The sequence below is a fragment of the Bos indicus x Bos taurus genome, chromosome 26 (assembly GCF_003369695.1).
Source record: "Bos indicus x Bos taurus breed Angus x Brahman F1 hybrid chromosome 26, Bos_hybrid_MaternalHap_v2.0, whole genome shotgun sequence".
In the NCBI taxonomy this organism is placed as follows: Eukaryota; Metazoa; Chordata; class Mammalia; order Artiodactyla; family Bovidae; genus Bos; species Bos indicus x Bos taurus.
The window spans coordinates 19,045,368-19,064,718 of NC_040101.1; the positions used below are offsets into that span (position 1 = coordinate 19,045,368).

A 19,351-nucleotide genomic window follows, 5' to 3' on the forward strand; every position below is an offset into this window, starting at 1 on the left:
CTTTTAATCTTTACCTTGTCAGCTGAAGAAGATTTCATTAAATTTTATCCCCAATTTGTGGATCTGGAGATGAAGCCATAGAGAAGGGAAGTAACATGTCCTAGATCACATAACTACATGTGATGGAGTCAGAATTAAATCCTAGACCATCTGTCTACATTTGAATGGCTCCCATGATTCATATTTTACTAGGGGAGAAGGGCCTGGGGGTTGGAGATGATCTGGGGTTATGTGACTTGTCAAGAAACACGAAGTTGGACAGTGGTACCACTGGATCAATGACCAGGGCCACATCACCTCCCTGCCCCAGGCTCTTTCCTCAATACTGCTGCTTCTAGATGTGTTAAGACAGTCTCTGGAAAGGAAGAGTTTGATTAATTAACAGCACTGAAGAGAATACAAGCTGTGGTCCTCAGGGAACTTTGCACTGTTATTTAAGCTCTGGGCACAAGTGGTCAGGAGGCTGGGCCTCTCAGAGTTCTGCAGTGATCCAGGTATTAGACACCATTCATGGCTCCCAGGACAGGTGCTAAGCCCTCAGTCAGATCTGGGCTCTGTTTGGGGGTTGCATGCCATGTTGGCCACCCAACATTAGTTCTGATGCTCTTTGCCAGTGTGCTGATGACATGGCTTGAGGCTGCTAAACTCACTGTGGGTTTTTAGCCCCCCTGAAACATCTCCCATCCATTCAGTGTGCAAAGGTTGGGTGGTGGCCTCCAGACTGCCATGGACAAGACCAACTCTGAGCTGGTGGACTTCGGAAATTTCAGCTAGGAGTTTACTTACATCAACTCAACCTGTGGTGCCAAGGAGTCTCTCGCTCTTTCCATCAGCCAGGTCCAGAAAGAAGAGATTTCTCCCTCGTTTGGACCAGCATGCCCAGAAGCCACAGAGGTAGAATATACGGCCTTCTAAGAAAACTCTGAGTTTCCATTGGAGAGGGTGACCTTAAAGTGATGGTATAGAGTTGAAAATCTTTTGACTTGGATGGCATTATTATAAACAATAACTGTGTCAAGTCTTGGGTACCATTTCTTTAAAATGTAACCAGACCATGCGATGAAAACAATTAACACTTTCTTTAAAGAAATCCTCACAAGTCAAGAATTGTTAGTTCACTCACTAACTTGTTGATGTTCACTAAAAAAACCGTGGATTGTTTGGCCCTGGTGCTGTTGGATATGAACTCATTATTCACACTAACGTTGTCAGCCATGTGGTTCAGAAGAAACTGAACACAATTTTAAGTAGAAAAATATCTGTGTAGGTTTCCCTTTGGTGTGCATAACAGATTGCCATAAGCTAAGGCAAGAAAATGAGAGAAATGAATGATTTGTATTGGTTTAGCTAATGAGATTAGCTTTGTTAACATCCTTGGGATCTTGTGCTCTTTCAGGTGTAGATGCAAGGCTGAATAGACAGTACAGTGTTCATGTTCAAAAATCCTGCAGAACTATTATTAGTGGGTGCTACAGAGTTTAGTTTACATTTGAATTTGAATCTTAATCTCTCCTAGAATTCCCCATTTGACTAACAAAGCCTACCCATTCTTCAAAGTCAAGCTCAAAAGCCATGGAGCCTGTCTTTATCCCTCTACCTTCAATATTCACATCCCTAATTCCCAAATTAGAAGCAATTTCTTACTTCCCTAAGTTTCTCTAAATCTATTGTCTATAAATGTTGAAGGGCATATTTAACTCTACAGCTATTTTTACATGTCTTAACTCCTGTAATAATTGATCTCAAGATCTTTTTTAAGAGGAAGGTCTCTGAAGTTTCCTGTAAATAGTAGGCTTATAGTGGAAAACGAATGAGAAATGAATAAGGAACACATTAAGAAAGACTAAAAAAAGTAAGTAGTACCTATGAGTGTGGGCTCTGCTATCACACTACCTGAATTCCAAGGTTTACTACTTGCTCGTTTTGTAAGTTCCGTTTCTGTGCCCCCACGTTTTCAGCTCTAAAATGAGATGCTAGCTATTGCTACTATTGTTTTCTGAGATTTTGCATCATCAAGTTGGACCTAAGACGTTATCAGTACTCCAAAAGAGATGGTTCAGTATGACCCATAGACTCACTGAATCCAAAGTTGAGGCAGATATTTTATAGTGGAGTTGGATAGTAACAAAACTCAATTATGGAAAGACATCCCTTTGGTTACTTTAAGGTTATTGGTTTGCTGGCTTCTGAGTGGAACATCCCCATGTTTGACTTTGCTGGACAAACAGCGCAACTGGAGAACAACTTCTTGTATGACACCTATGTGAACCTCGTGCCATCCATGCACCGAGTCAGTGATGTCCTCCAGAAAAGCCTCCACTACCTGGACTGGAAACACATTGGCATGTTTGGAGGTCACTTCGGGACTTCCTCCTGGGATGGAGTGGATGAGTTATGGAGGGTTGTAGAGAATGAACTCAAATCCCATTTCACCGTCACCACCAGCGTAAGATATACCAACAACGATCCGGTCTTCCTTCAAGAGAATCTTAGGAGCCTGTCATTGATTTCCAGGGGTAAGTAGGAAAGAATTTTCTGTTCCTTATGTTTAGAGAGGCAGATAGAGAAAAAAAAAATGATTGTTTGAAAAAAACTAAGAATTTTCATTTTTCTATGAATGTAAGCAGATGAAAACAGGGTATATAATTAATGATACATAAAAGCATCACTACCTGGAGAAGGAAATGGCAACCCACTCTGGTATTCTTGCCTGGAAAAGTCCATGACAGAGGAGCCTGGTGGGCTGCAGTCCATGGGGTTAAATGGCTGAGCCTGTGTGCATGAAGGTGGAGGGTGATGGGTTGGTAGCAATAAACTGGTAGAACTAAAAAAAAAAGCATCACTACCAACAAGAAAAATATCGTCTACAGTGAAGTTCTTGATGCTATAGTGTTTTGATGTAAATGGTAATTTCTGGAAGAACTTGCTATGTGGGCTGGGTCTTGGTCTTGGGTTGTCATTCAGAGCTAGGGCTCTGGAGACAGACAGTCCTAGGTTTGAAACCCGTCTCTCACACTTTCTAGCTGTGTGCTCCAGAGCAAGTAGCTTAATTTCTCAGTGCCTCAGACATTTTATCTGTACGGGCGAAGACAATCATCTTACCTATCTCATAGAACAGAGAGGATTAAATAAGGTCATGCCTGTAAAGTGCCAGACCAAGTAACTGATAAACATATCATAGTGCATATTGGGGTAATACTTCTAAGGCTCTACTTTCTAGCAGGAATTAGTAACTGACTCCTTTCTCTTCTTCAAATAAACTGCTCCTTCTGGAGTTAGGATTTTGGGACTTGCTGATCCCTTGGCCTGAAGTTCCACCCATAATCCCACCTCACCCCACCCAGCACTCTTTTCATAGATAGCTTCCTCTCAGTCTTCCAGACTCAGCCCAGAGCCCATGCAATGTCCTCCAAGGGACCTTTCCTGACTACTTGATGTGGAGGAATTCCCCTCCCCGCATTAGTATCACAGCATTGTTTTTCCCCTTCATTCACTAGAATCCCGAATGACCTCTCTAACCTTTTTACTTGTGTATTGTCTGTCTGACTGTCAGCTCCCTGAGAACAAAGACTTTCTCTTTTGCTCACTGATGTATCCTTTGCTTAGCACATTGCCTGGCACCTAGCTGAAGCTCAGATAAATAGATTATAATTTATCTCATTTTAAAAAATAAATCACTAAAATAGATAACCAACATGGACCTATTGCATAGCACAAGAACTATACTCAATATCTTTTAAAACTTATAAGGGAAAAGTTATATATATGTGTGTGTGTGTGTACATATATTTGAATTACTTTGCTGTACACCTGAAACTAATACAATATTATAAATCAACTATACATCAATTAAAAATAAAAATTCTGAAGTGAAAGTATGCTCCAATATAAAAATAAATACATACAAGTAAATCATTGTTGTGCCCTCAGAATGCATGCTGATGTGTTTGGATGGAAAAAAAATACCACGGTCTACTCATTTTTTCCCCATCCCCACTCAGACAGTCTAAGCTCTCCTGGTTTTCAGTTCTCTGTCAATCCAACCTACCTACAAGCCAGGTCTATTGTTCTGAGTCAATTAAATGAAGAAACTAGAGCACAGAAGTGGTTTCAAACTTTTTCCATTTGTGCTCTGGGAAAGAGCTGCAGTGAAGACTTTAATTCCATGAGGTGAAAGCTGCTGGTCTGTATATGGCTGGCATGGTTCAAGAAGTACAGGCTCATACAGACCTGTGGTTATAACCCCAAATCTTGATTACATAAAAACGGATGCTTAGTTGTGTAAATACACAAATGAGACCTAGAAGGCACACCAAATGGTCAACTGCTTGTGATTATGGATGACTTGTTTTTGCTGCTTGTGTTTTTGTTTTTTTGTTATGCACGTGTTAACTTTTAAAAAAATAAATGACAAAGAAGAAGAAGTATAGTCTGAGGGAGCAGTTTAGGCATTCCTGTTTCCTAAAGCATGCTCAAGGAAAGGCAATGCTAATGTCTCATTTGCAGTGACTTCAGGCTAGACTTTAAAACGTGTATATGTGTGTATGCCCATGTGCGGTTGCTAACTCCATTTTGTCTTATAGTTATCATCTTAATCTGTAGCTCAGAAGATGCAAAACTTATCCTGCTGGCTGCAGAGAACCTGGGACTCCACACAGGAGAATTCATCTTCATCATTTTGCAGCAGCTGGAGGTGGGTGTCATGACCCCTCAATGGCTCCGGTAGGCAGAGGTAACAAGCACTCAGCACTTGCTAGGTGCCAGATGCATTAGCTCACTGAATACTCAACCTAGGAGGCAGCAACTCTTGCGTCCTTAACTGAAGATCAGGAGGCTGAGAGGAAAGAACCTACCCAGAGTTTGTTCACTCAGTTCCTAGGACAGGGAGACTGGCCTGGAGCCAGGCTGCTGGTCCTGGAGCCCGGCTCTCTATAGTCTATATCAGCCAGCACCAGCTGAGGAGAAACTGTCATTCCTACTGGATTGCTAGACCTGCCCTAACGCTCTCAAACTCAGGGCCTCCCAATTTCTTTTCTCCCATAGCCACCTCTGTTTGAGCCCCAATAAGTCCTGGAAAAACCAACATGCTGGTCCAATGAGGCAATTTGTAGGTGGTTTGGTTCTTTTGGTAACAATAGGGACAGCTGACATGTACCACGAATCCCACCATGAATACCAAGTTCTGCATTATACCTGCACCAGGGCTAGATTTTCCCAACAGCCCCTGAGACAGATGGATAGTCCATCCATTATTTACATGCACCATTGCATTTGATATTTTCAACAGCCTTGTAATATAGAGATTATTAGCATTGCAACTCAGAGATGAAAAAAACTGAGGCTTAGAGAAATAAGGAAACTTATCGAAGATCGTGGAGCTCCCAAGTGACAGAGCTGGTCTTCTGAACTCTGGGACTGAGCCCTTGGGCCCAACAGCTCTGCTTTGTGGAGTGTGTGCTAACTGCCAGGCCCCACTGTGAGTGCCTGATAAACTAAAACTAGCTCACATCATCCTATGGAAAGATAAGAAAACTGAGGTCCTGAGAAGCAAATTTATTTGCCCAAGGCCACACAGCTAGTGCATGAGGAAGACTGAGTAGTCAAACTAGGTGGGCTGGTCTCAGTACATTTAACCACCATACGTGCATCCACAGGCTTCTAAGAAAAAGCTTCTTGCATTTAGCCAAGGACACGCTGTGTAATTTTCCCAGCAGTTTTATCTTTGTAAAATGAACTTGTTTTATATGATCATAAGAAACTGGGGTTGCAAAGAATTGGACACGACTGAACGACTGAACTGAAATGAAGAAATTGAAATGGGGAGAAAGCAAGTAGCGGAAGATGCATAATAACGTTCCAGGTTTCTTTCATCTTTTCATCATGAAGTATTTCAGATTACCAAAGTGTCTCGGGTTTCATTGGGCAGCCAGTTGGAATTCTAATTGTAAGCCAAGATTTTCAGAACCTCCTCCTCCCTTCCCTTTTCATTGCTGTCCACCTTTTCTCCTTCATTTTTCCTCCTCTCCTTCATCTGCCTTCAGACACGTGAGGGGAAGACGGTGCACTAAATCTCAGCGTCAGCAGGGAAGCCCATCCAACCCCCTTGTCACTTTCTCCCCAAACCTTGATGATCCAATTCCAACTGGTTGGAAGTGCAGAAAGAATTTGGGCCTAAAAATAGACCTCACGGCATCCATACAAGTGAATTCATGATGTTTTAAAAAAAGAATAGCGCAAATCCATTTCCTAAAAGTGTTTACAAACTCCGGGAGATAGTGAAGGACAGGGAAGTCTGGTGTGTAGCAGTCCGAGGGGTCACAGAGAGTTGGACACGACTTAGCAATGAAACAGCAAAAAGTGTTCTCAGTATAAGCTGAAGTTGACAAAAATCAAGCTGCAGAACACCATTATAGCATGATACTATTTGTGTAGAATGTACATATGCTCACACAGACCTCTGTCCGTGTCTAGAACATTGGAAACCTCTCAGAGGAGATGAGAGGGAGTAATAGGGAAACTGGAGAAGATCTCACCGTTTTTCACATATGTACACACAGTGAGCTGGTATTACTGTCATAATTGTAATAATGTATGTAATAATGATATTAACCAATCACTTAAGCTACGCTATAAGCAGAAATTGGAGAATCAGCCAGTGTAAGTTTTTCAAGTTTTTGCCATCCATTGCTTAAAGGTGAGCTTCTTGCATCTTAGCTGCTCTTATTGTAAGCTTTCTTATTGATTGATTTTTTTTTTTTCTCATTGCTTCAGTGCTTACTAGAAGACATAGACTTCGCATAGCAGGTCTTCCAGAGCCATCATCATGAAGTATTTCAGACTGCCAAAAGTGTTTCCAAGGATTAGAATAGACATTCACAATTGACCCTGACTGTTGTTCAGGGTGTTTCCTGAGAACAGCTCATTTATTTCATTATTTTTCAGGACAGCTTTTGGAAGGAGGTATTGACAAATCAGAAGGTGACACACTTTCCTGCAGTCTACGAGTCAGTGTTTCTCAGAGCCCTCAGCTCTGCCCGAGAAGGCCCTAGTGGTGAAGGCTTCCGAGAGCAGGTCTACCGAAGGCTGCGGGGGCGACCGTTCCACAGCCCCATCCAAACGGCACAGCAGGTCTGACGGGGTCCTCCTGTACACGTCCGTCCCCCCTTCCTCGAGGATATCTGTGTCTGGCTTTCACACTTCCGCTCTTATTCCTTCTCTTCTCCCCCGACTCCCCAGGCTCCTAACACACACACACACACACACACACACACACACACACACACTCTCTCTCTCTCTCTCTCTCTCTTCATCTTCCTCAGCCCCAAATAAACAGTGGCCGGATGAGTTGTGAAATCTGCACCCAGGTTCACGAGAAGGGCAGGGGTTATTAATTGAGAGGTCATGTGGCTTGGGCGTCAGAGTCGTGGGCTTCCATCCTCGCTCTGCTTTTCACTAACTATGAGACTTTTGAGGGGAATTGTTTAACCTCCCCGCACCTGAGTCTCTTCCAAAAACGGGACTGGTAGTGACATCAGCTTCCAGTCTGTAGTTTGGAGAGTCTGAAGACATAGTACACGGAAGTGGCTGAACACATACCGGTGGGCACTCAGACCTCAACGGTTTCTTTTCCCGGCAGGATGCCGGGACCGGGAGCCAGAATGGAGTGGTCAGAACTGTGGAGCTAGGGCAGGTCGAGGCCGGCAGATGGTCTGGAACAGGGAGAAGGCAGCCATCAGCCAGTGGCAATTCCAGGCTGAGTGGGATAATGGGGCAACGTGTCTGGTTAGCCAGACAATTGGCCAGAGTTGAGCTCTTTCCAGTGTGGGGCCAAGCTGAGCCTGAAGCTGGTGAGAAAGCTACTGATGACAGGGATTCCGTGAGGAGTGAGGCAGCCGAGTGTGGACCCCAACACACAAGAAAAGATGATCGATGAATATTTGGGGTGTCATTGACTAAGTGTCAGCTCCATACCAGGTTCTATGGTGAGAACAGGGCCTCGCACCTAGTAGGCACTTGCATTTTTGTTGACTAAGTGAAGACCAAATATGTGCCACTTAATACAATAGATACCATACCTATTCTGCCTCATTTAACTGTCTTTATACTCACCACAACAGCCTTCTGCCTATTTTATAAATGAATGGGCCGAGATTCAGAGAGGTTCTGGAACTTACCCAAGTCTCACAGTCAGTACCAGGACCAGCCTGGCTCCTGGCTCCAACCCTCTCGATTAAACCCTATCCCCACCTGCCCATGGCTGACAACACTGTTCCCCACCTGAAGGATGATGCAACCTGCTAGAGAAAACAAGACCTGAAGAGGAAAAGTGCAGTTGTGATCCCCGGGTATACCGGCAGAGGCCAGGACACGTGGAGGGCCCTCCCTTCTGGGTCGGAATGATGCAGAACCTTTGCTAGGTTCTATGTCACCATGTTCCAGCGTGCTATGTCACACTGTTAAGAGGACAGAAAAAAGTGCTTCTAACTGAGCCCAGACTGTGATGGAGGAAGCCCCCAGCCCTTCTCAATGCTGCCTTTGCTTCCTCCATCTAAGGTGAGCGTTATGCTGCCTACCCTCATGATGCAGTCCTTCTGTATGCTGAGATCCTGATGGAAGTGGTAACAGCCGGGAGCGTTTTCCTGGATGGGAGGCCAGCTAGTGATCTGGGAGTCTGAAAGGCTCCAACTGGACCATGTTGCAGGGTAAGTGACTTGACTGTGGTGGGTTTTCCCGACTCGGTCCAGCTTCTCTGTCCGTGGGGCTTGGAGTTTGTTGGGCTTGTGATTACAGAATTCTTTCTCGTGGAGATTCCAGCCTTCTGGGAGAGGTGGTTGAGGTTCAGTCTCCAGTGGCCACAGTCTGCTATTCTTGCTCTGTCCAGGGGCTGCTCCAGGGGGTTCCTCTAGGATAGCTTTCCCCCCTGAAAAGTCCCTCCCACAGCTCCTTTCAAACTCAATCCATTGAGAATAAAACTCAAGGGAGGGAAGTGTGGGGGAGAATGGATACATGTATATATCTGACTGGGTCCCCTTCACTGACTGTTCAGCTGAAACTATCAGAGCATTGTTTGTTAATTGCCTGTGTGTATGCACTAAGTCACTTCAGTCATGTCTGACTCTTTGCGACTCCATGGGCTGTAGCCTGCCAGGCTCCTCTGGCAGGAAGGAATCCTGGAATGGACGGCCATGCCCTCCTCCAGGGGATCGTCTCAATCCAGGGATCCAACCCAAGTCTCCTGTGGCTCCTGTATTGCAGGCGGATCTTTTTTTTTTTTTTTTTTTTTAACCACTGAACCACCAGGAAAGCCCATTAATTTTCTATAGCGCAATACAAAATAAGTTTAAAAAAAAGAATAAAACTCAAGAGGGTGGGACCTACCTCTTGGGATCCCCCCTTGAGGCTCCCCAAGTTGTATCTTCTCTGCTGCTGTGCCTGCCTGCCCAGGACCTCAGCCTCTAAGGATGGAGCCGATCCCATTGTCACTTTCCTTGCAGGTGAGAGGATGGGCAAACTGTGTCGAAATCACCCTGGGAGCTGGCCAGTGGAGGTCGTCTTGCTGTACTCCAGCTTTCTATTTTGTAAGACAGAGATAATACCTGCTGCCATCTCTAATAATAATAATCAGCATCTATTGAGGGCTTACTTTATACCAAGCTGGGTGCCAAGAGCTGTGCTCTATTTCATTTAATATTCACACCAAACATGAGGTAGTGCTATTACCGCCTATAACACACTACACAGGCATGAAATCCCAGGGTAAAAATGTTACCTACTGGCCCAGGGTCACAAAGTTATGGGATGGAGGAGTTAGATTTCAGAATAAGGTCTGTTTACTTTATTTGTTTTCTCAGGGTTCATATTTTCTATCATTGTGTAATACTGAGAAGTAATTAAAATATACCATGTGAGGGACTTCTCCAGCAATTGTGTGGTTAAGACTATACGCTTCCAATGCATGGGGCTCAATCCCTGGTTAGGAAACTAAACTAAAACATATCAAGTGCTTGGTACATGGTATGCACTCACTTTAGTTCAGTTCAGTTCAGTCACTCAGTCATGTCCGACTCTTTGTGACCCCATGGACTGCAGCATGCCAGGCTTCCCTGTTCATCACCACTCCCAGAGCTTGCTTAGACTCATGGCCATACAGTCAGTGATGCCATCCAACCACTTCATCCTCTGTTATCCCCTCTCTTCCTGCCTTCAATCTTTACCAGCATCAGGGTCTTTTCCAAGGGGTCAGTTCTTTGCATCAGGTGGCCAAAGGATTGGAGCTTCAGCTTCAGCATCAGTCCTTCCAATGAATATTCAGGACTGATTTCCTTTGGATGGACTGGTTGGATCTCCTAGCAGTCCAAGGGACTCTCAAGAGTCTTCTCCAACGCCACACTTCAAAAGCATCAATTCTTCTGTGCTCAGCTTTCTTTATAGTCCAACTCTCACATCCATACATGACTACTGGAAAAACCATAGCTTTGACTAGACGGACCTTTGTTGGCAAAGTAATATCTCTGCTTTTTAATATGCTGTCTAGGTTGGTCATAGCTTTTCTTCCAAGGAGCAAACATCTTTTAATTTCATGGCTGCAGTCACCATTTGCAGTGATTTTGGAGCCCGCAAAAATGAAGTCTGTTACTGTTTCCATTGTTTCCCCATCTTATTTGCCATGAAGTGATGGGACCAGATGCCATGATCTTAGTTTGCTGAATGTTGAGTTTTAAGCCAACATTTTTTTTTTTTTTTTTTGCTTTCTGCCATAAGGATGGTGTCATCTGCATATCCAAGGTTATTGATATTTCTCCCAGCAATCTTGATTCCAGCTTGTACTTCATCCAGCCCAGTATTTTGCATGATGTACTCTGCATATAAGTTAAATAAGCAGGGTGATAATATACAGCCTTGACATACTCCTTTCCCAATTTGGAACCAATCTGTTGCTCCATGTCCAGTTCTAACTGTTGCTTCTTGACCTGCATACAGGTTCCTCAGGTGGCAGGTCAGGTGGTCTAGTATTCCCATCTCTTTCAGAATTTTCCACGGTTTATCGTGATCCACACAGTCAAAGGCTTTGGCATAGTCAATAAAGCGGGAGTAGATGTTTTTCTGGAACCCTTTTGCTTTTTTGATGATCCAACGGATGTTGGCAATTCGATCTCTGATTCCTCTGCCTTTTCTAAATCCAGCTTGAAGATCTGGAAGTTTCCGGTTCAGGTACTCTTGAAGCCTGGCTTGGAGAATGTTGAGCATTACTTTGCTATTAGGTGAGATGAGTGCAATTGTGCAGTAGTTTGAACATTCTTTGGCATTGCCTTTCTTTGGGATTGGAATGAAAATTGGCTTTTCCAGTCCTGGGGCCAATTCTGAGTTTTCCAAATTTGCTGGCATATTGGGTGCAGCACTTTCACAGCATCATCTTTGAGGATTTGAAATAGCTCAGATGGAATCCAATCACCTCCACTAGCTTTGTTTGTAGTGATGCTTCCTAAGGCCACTTGACTTCACATTCCAGGATGTCTGGCTCTAGGTGAGTGATCACACCATCATGATTATCTGGGTCACGAAGATCTTTTTTGTATAGTTCTTCTGTGTATTCTTGCTTCCTCTTCTTAATATCTTCTGCTTCTGTTAGGTCCCTACTATTTCTGTCCTTTATTATGCTTATCTTTGCATGAAGTGTTCCCTTGGTATCTCTAATTTTTTTGAAGAGATCTCTAGTCTTTCCCATTCTGTTGTTTTCCTCTATTTCTTTGCATTGATCACTGAGGAAGGCTTTCTTATCTCTCCTTGCTTTTCTTTGGAACTCTGCATTCAAATGGGTATATCTTCCCTTTTCTCCTTTGCCTTTAGCTTCTCTTCTTTTCTCAGCTATTTGTAAGGCCTCCTCAGACAACCACTTTGCCTTTTTGCATTTCTTTTTCTTGGGGATGGTCTTGATCACTGCCTCCTGTACAATGGCATGAACCTCCGTCCACAGTTCTTCAGACACTCTGAAGTATGCACTCGTTCAACAGCAAAAGAATCTGCTGCACTGCAGGAGCCTCAGGAGACTCAGGTTCGAGCACTGGGTCAGGAAGATCCCCCGGAGGAGGGCACAGCAATCCACTTCAGTATTCTTTCCTGGAGAATCCATGGACAGAGGAGCCCAGTGGGCTACAGTCCTTAGAGTCACAAAGAGTCAGACACAACTGAAGTGACTTAGCACGCACGCATCCATGTGCCCGTTAAAGGCAGCATTTATCTTTCCTTTGGCTTATCGTTCCCTTAATAAATTAAGATTTATACTTCACATGACATTTCAAAAGGACAGCCAAGCCCTGATCTTTGGGATACTCATAGATTCAGTTCACAAGGATCCCATCCACATCTTTTCCAAGTGGAAATATTAACCTGCTTTCCCTCTTTTCTTCCTGACCCTGAAGCATTTACTTAAAAAGGAAGGAGGAAGTGGGAGGAGTCTGTCTTCCTGATCTCAGTTTAATTCTCTGTCAGATCCATTTATTTCCTGGTTCAACCCTGGTTATTGCCCTTGCTGCAGCCCTTCTCCTGTGCAGACCTTGGGAGGGAGCAGTGTTCAAGCCCGAGCATTGAGGACACCAGCAAGTGGGCACAGCAAAGCAGCGAGAGGTGTGGAAGACCACACACCTGGGGTCCAACAGGCCTGCATCTTCCTGGCTCTGCAAACTCCAGGGAGTCTGTGCCTTTAACCCCTGCTTATTAGGAGTGGATGGTGGTGCCTCCTCTGCGGGGTCCACCATGACTGAAAGTGAAGTGAAAGTGTTAGTTACTCAGTCATATCTGACTCTTTGCGACCCTATGGACTGTAGCTTGCCAGGCTCCTCTGTCCATGGGATTCTCCAGGCAAGAATACTGGAGTGGGTTGCCTTACCTTCTCTAGGGTTAGTCGAGTGAAATCACGAGAACCTGCAGCGCTGGGTGCATTGCAGGAGCTGATGAATGTTAGTGTTGTGTCTTGTCTTGGGTGGGAACACATCTTCAGTAAGTCCTAGGTCAGACCCCAGGTCCTAGTTTGGAGTGTGAAACTGCTGTATTTCACTCCTACGGGATTGCTAACGTAGCCTTTGTGTGTGGGGCTTGGCATGTACTAAGCAACAACAAGGAATGCCCCTGGGCCTGGTCTGAGCAGCAAGCTTGCTGTTGCTGCTAAGTCACTTCAGTCGTGTCCGACTCTGTGCGACCCCATAGACAGCAGCCCACCAGGCTCCGCCGTCCCTGAGATTCTCCAGGCAAGAACACGGGAGTGGGTTGCCATTTCCTTCTCCAATGCTTGAAAGTGAAAAGTGAAAGTGAAGTCGCTCAGTCATGTCCGACTCTTAGCGACCCCATGGACTGCAGCCTACCAGGCTCCTCCGTCCATGGGATTTTCCAGGCAAGAGTACTGGAGTGGGTTGCCATTGCCTTCTCTGGAGCACCAAGCCTGAGCACAAACCAAAACCAGAAAGGAAGGCTGAAAGTGAAGCTTGCAAACTCTTGCCCCAGGGCCTGGCAGAGTAGAGAATGTGGGGAGGGCATTCCTCTGATATGAGTCGGCAGGCTGGCATTTTGAGCTCCAAGTTCCTCTCTCTGTCCCCTTTACTGTGTGTAAATGCTTTTCTTTCCAGTAATCACCAGCCCCATGTTTGTGGACTCCCAGGGAGAAAGGCACATGGATTACTCAGTCTATGCCCTACAAAAATCCCGAGACGACTCCCTCTTTATGCCTTTTTTTCAATATGACAGCAGTCAGGAAGTCATCAGGTATGGCAGGACTTTCCCAAGTTTAGTTCATGCTACGGAAAGAGGCCTGGGAGGAGACAGAGGGTTGGGGTTCCTGTTGGGAGGTCAGTTGGGGAATCTAGCTCCTATAATTAAGTTGGTGCTCTCTGAACTCATAAGTCATGGAGAAGTTCTATGCAGTCAGCAAAAACAAGACCAGGAGCTAACTGTGGCTCAGATCATGAACTGCTTACTGCTAAATTCAGACTTAAATTGAAGAAAGTAGGGAAAACCACTAGACCTTTCAGGTATGACCTAAACCAAACCCTTTATGATTATACAGTGGAAGTGAGAAATAGATGCCAGCAAATTTGGAAAACTCAGCAGTGGCCCCAGGACTGGAAAAAGTCAATTTTCATTCCAATCCCAAAGAAAGGCAATGCCAAAGAATGTTCAAACTACTGCACAATTGTACTCATCTCACACACTAGTAAAGTAATGCTCAACATTCTCCAAGCCAGGCTTCAGCAATATGTGAACCATGAACTTCCAGATGTTCAAGCTGGATTTAGGAAAGGAACCAGAGGACTTAGAGGAACCAGAGATCAAATTGCCAACATCCGCTGGATCATCGAAAAAGCAAGAAAGTTCCAGAAAAACATCTACTCCTGCTTTATTGACTATGCTAAAGCCTTTGACTGTGTGGATCACCCCAAACTGTGGAAAATTCTGAAAGAGATAGGAATACCAGACCACCTGACCTGCCTCTTGAGAAATTTGTGTACAGGTTGGGAAGCAACAGTTAGGACTGGACATGGAACAACAGACTGATTCCAAACAGGAAAAGGAGTATGTCAAGGCTGTATATTGTCACCCTGCTTATTTAACTTATATGCACAGTACATCATGAGAAACCCTGGGCTGGAAGAAGCACAAGCTGGAATCAAGATTGCTGGGAGAAATATCAATAACCTCAGATATGCAGATGACACCACCCTTATGGCAGAAAGTGAAGAGGAACTAAAAAGCCTCTTGATGAAAGTGAAAGAAGAGAGTGAAAAAGTTGGCTTAAAACTCAACATTCAGAAAACTAAGACCATGGCACCTGGTCCCATCACTTCACAGCAAATAGATGGAGAAACAGTGGAAGCAGTGAGAGACTTTATTTTTTTGAGCTCCAAAATCATTGCAGATGGTGACTGTAGCCATGAAATTAAAAGACGCTTACTCCTTGGAAGGAAAGTTATGACCAACCTAGACAGCATATTAATAAGCAGAGACATTACTTTGGAAACAATGGTCCATCTAGTCAACGCTATGGTTTTTCCAGTGGTCATGTATGGATGTGAGAGTTGGACTATAAAGAAAGCTGAGCACTGAAGAATTGATGCTTTGGAACTGTGGTGTTGGATAAGACTCTTGAGAGTCCCTTGGACTGCAAGGAGATCCAACCAGTCCATCCTAAAGGAGATCAGTCCTGCGTGTTCATTGGAAGGACTGATGTTGAAGCTGAAACTCCAATACGTTGGCCACCTGATGTGAAGAGCTGATTCATTTGAAAAGACCCTGATGCTGGGAAAGATTGAAGGCAGGAGGAGAAGGGGATGACAGAGGATGAGATGGTTGGATGGCATCACCAACTCAATGGACATGAGTTTGGGTAAGTTCCGGGAGTTGGTGATGGACAGGGAGGTCTGGCATGCTGCGGTTCATGGGGTTGCAAACAGTTGGACACGACTGAGTGACTGAACTCATAAAGATTGACTTTGGGCCTTCAAGGAGATCTTGCCCTTGACTGTGGGTATGGCTCAGCCACTTCAGATTCCACTTATAGCATCCCTACCTGTACCTCCACATCAGCCTAGGCCTCCTGTGATGCTGCATCTGGGCAGGTCCCACTGCCTGGTGTCTCAGGAAGAGGCCCTGGCCCTGGTTGTTGCTGGAGCACAGCAGCCCTTACAGGATTAGGTTCACAGTCAGTGAAACTGCCTCATCCAGACAAGACACGGGGATGCCAGGACATGTCTGCCATCCTGGGCTCCCAGTACCCAGAAATCCTGGGGGAAATAGTCTCTGTTTCTGTTTTCTCAGCTACAAATCAATGAGCAACTAAATGAGAATCTAAAACTTAATTCAGTTTCTGCTTCCCCCCCACCGCCACTGCCTACAATCAAGATTTGATTTGACACTTCTCTTTCCCCTTCTCTTATGGAATGTTGTTGTTGTTGTTCAGTCACTAAGTTGTGTCCAGCTGTTTGTGACCCCATGGACTGTAGCATGCCAGGTTTCCCTGTCCTCTACTATCTCCTGGAGTTTGCTCAAATTCATGTCCATTGAGTCAGTGATGCCATCCAACCATCTAATCCTCTGCAGCCCCCTTCTCTCTCCTGTTCTCAATCTTTCCCAGCATCAGGGTTTTTTCCAAAGAGTCTATTCTTTGTATCAGGTGGCCAAGGTTTTGGAGCTTCAGCTTCAGCATCAGTCATCTAATGAATATTCAGGGTTGATTTCCTTTAGGATTGACTGATTTGATTTCCTTGCTGTCCAAGGGACTAAAAGTCTTCTCCAGGATGACAATTCAAAAGCATTGATTCTTTGGTGTTCAGCCTTCTTTATGGTCCAACTCTTACACAATACATGACTATTGGAAAAACTACAGCTTTGAATATATGGACCTTTGTCAGCAAAGTGATGTCTCTGCTTTTTAATATGCTTACTAGGTTTTTCTTAGGTTTCTTTCCAAGGAGCAAGCATTTTATAATGGAATTTTAATGTTCCCAAATGGATTGGCCTAAGCAGGAGATGCTGGTTTGATTTCTGGGTCAGGAAGGTACCCTGGAGAAGGGATAGGCTACCCACTTCAGTATTCATGGGCTTCCCTGGTGGCTCAGATGGTAAAATGTCTGCCTGCAATGCAGGAAACCTGGGTTCAATCCCTGGGTTGGGAAGATCCCCTTGAGGAGGGCCAACCTACTCCAGTATTCTTGCCTGGGGAATCCCCAAGGACAGAGAGCCTGGTGGGCTAGAGTCCATGGGATCACAGAGAGTTGGACATGACTGAAGAAATAAAGCGACCGTGGCCAACTAGGTTCTCAGTGTTGCAGGAACAGGCATTCTCCATGCAGTGGGGATGTTATAGTCTGTGAAGTGTGAAGATGCTTTCTAACAAGATTTGTCTAAATCAAACATGGAAGAAAACCCCAGCAACATCGGAGAATTGACACATCATCTTTGAAGTCAGAAGTGACATGGTTTGAATCAAAAGATCGAGTCAGTTATTCTGCCCAGCAAAAAGATATTGCTCTCTCATGAATTATACTACCTAAAGGCTAGGTTCCAAGAGTCTAGGTGAGGTGGGGAAACTAGATGGGTCAGCAGATGTTTGAGTTAAGAGACCAAGGCCTGTTTTTGCAATGACGTGTGTGTTTCAGCTGGGCGATGGCACCCCACTCCAGTACTCTTGCCTGGCAAATCCCATGGACGGAGGAGCCTGGTAGGCTGCAGTCCATGGGGTCGCTAAGAGTCGGACATGACTTTCCCTTTCACTTTTCACTTTCATGCATTTCACTTTTTCCTTTTCACTTTTTACTTTCATGCATCGGAGAAGGAAATGCAAAGTTCTTGCATGCAGCAAGAACTCCAGTGTTCTTGCCTGGAGAATCCCAGGGACGGGGATTCCGTCTCCGGGGTCACACAGAGTCGGACACGACTGAAGTGACTTAGCAGCAGCAGCAGCTATACCTAAGGTAGAGACAAGTAGAATAAATCAAGTTGGCACTGACCTTTAATTGTCGTCTTCTTTTTTTTTAACACCCACGGGGAATTTCTCCACTATTTCTTGGCTCCATGGCTCCCTTCTTGAGGACAGACCTGGCTGTAGATTTTCCAATGAGCTTTGTGAAACTGAGCTGGCTTTTACAGGTCAGAGTGGCCGCCTGGAGAAGGGAGCAGAAAAGGATTCATTACAACAGGGCTTCTCAGCAGTGGCAACAGCACTGATGTTTAGGATGGGATAATGTCTGTGTGCGAGGGGCTGTCCTGTGCCTTGTAGGAGGCCTACCAGCGTCCCTGGCTTTCACGCACTGATGCCAGAAGTGGCCTCTGGCTGTAACAACCCAAAATGTCTCCAGACATTGCCAAATATCCCCTGGGGAGGCAGCGTCACCGGCCTCCCCTACTGAGAACCTCTGCCCTGAGAAAACTGGGCCCCTGAGAGTTGAGTCTCGGGAATTCCATTTCTACAGAGATGGAGTCTGGAAAAGGGAGTGTTACCTGGTGGTTAGGAGCCCAGGCCTGCAATGAGGTGGATCATAACTGAGAACAAGTGTAAAGAGAAGACATAGTATATGTTGAATGAAAGGTGGTTATGGTATTAGAGGTTTTCTCTACAAGGGAAGTTTCTATACAAGGAAGAGGTGAGTGCAGTTACCATGGGAATCAGATGGGTGTGGGAAGACCATGCACTTGGGGCCCAGTAGGATTCCCCGAGAAGACACATCTGAGTAGACTCTGTGTGCTTTAACTTGGACCCGAGCCTGGGCTGCTGTTGAGCCTTCTGTTTGGCAGGGCCAGGCTGGGGCCCCAGTGTGGTCACTTCTGCTCCTAGGCGGGCCTCAGCAATGCTATGTCTTTGCCCTTTAGGTGTGACTGCTGTGATCTTCACCCTAACCCTCCTGATTACCATCCTGGGAGATGTCATCATAGGTCTGATTTTAAGGATAAAGAGAGGAAAACTGCAGAGGCAAAATAAAGATATTTGGTGGCAAATCAATTATGATGACATCACCATTCTGCCCCAGAGCAAGGTGAGGCCACGCCTGGCCCAGACATCCACTTTCCTGCTCACTGCTGGTGCCCCATGGAAAGGTCCTGAGCTAGGAGCCTGTGAGGGAGCAGGCTGACTCACTTATAAATTGAATGCTTAATGGAGAGTCTTGGGCCCTGAGTTCTTGTTCTAGACCTACCACTTTCTTGCTGGGAATATCATTTCCGGGCCTCAGTTTCTGAATACTAAAATATGATCAGATGGTGTCTAAAGTTCCCTTCAGCTCTGTTTTGTGGTGTGTAGAAGAACCTGTATGTATGCATGCATGCTGAGTCACTTTAGTTATGTCCAACTCTGCGGCCCACAGACTGTAGCCCACCAGGCTCCCCTGTCCATGAGATTCTCCAGGCAAGAATACTGGAGTGGGTTGCCATGTCTTCCTCCAGGGGATCTTCCTGACCAGAGATTGAACCCGAGTCTCCTGCATCGGCAGGCAGGTTCTCTACCACTAGTTCCCCCGGGCAGTAGAAGAACCCATACATGCTGCTCAAATATGAAAGCTGTCTCCTGGGGAGCGTTTAGTTATTTTCAAAACCACATTAACTTCTTTAACTTACTGATCATTAAGACAATACAATTCATTTATTCAACACACACATGTGTTGCCCATCTACCTCAGGCCAGCAGAGTGGAGGGTACACGGGGAACGGATGCCTTCTGAGGGAGGCGGGTGCTCTGGGAGGTGTCTACAGAGTGAGGCAGAGGCCCCCGCAGGTCTTTGTGGGCGTGGCACCGGGTTGAACGTTGCAGCACTGTGAAGGCTTCAGAGAAGAGGTGTCATCTGGGGAGGGTGGGTTTGCTAGTGGTGACCAG

The 19,351-nt window shown here is 45.3% G+C and overlaps 1 pseudogene; it reads left to right on the forward strand.

Annotated features, from left to right (window-relative positions):
* The first annotated feature begins 510 nt into the window (after positions 1–510).
* LOC113884388 overlaps positions 511–19,351 on the forward strand; it is a 52,525-nt pseudogene continuing 33,684 nt past the window's right edge.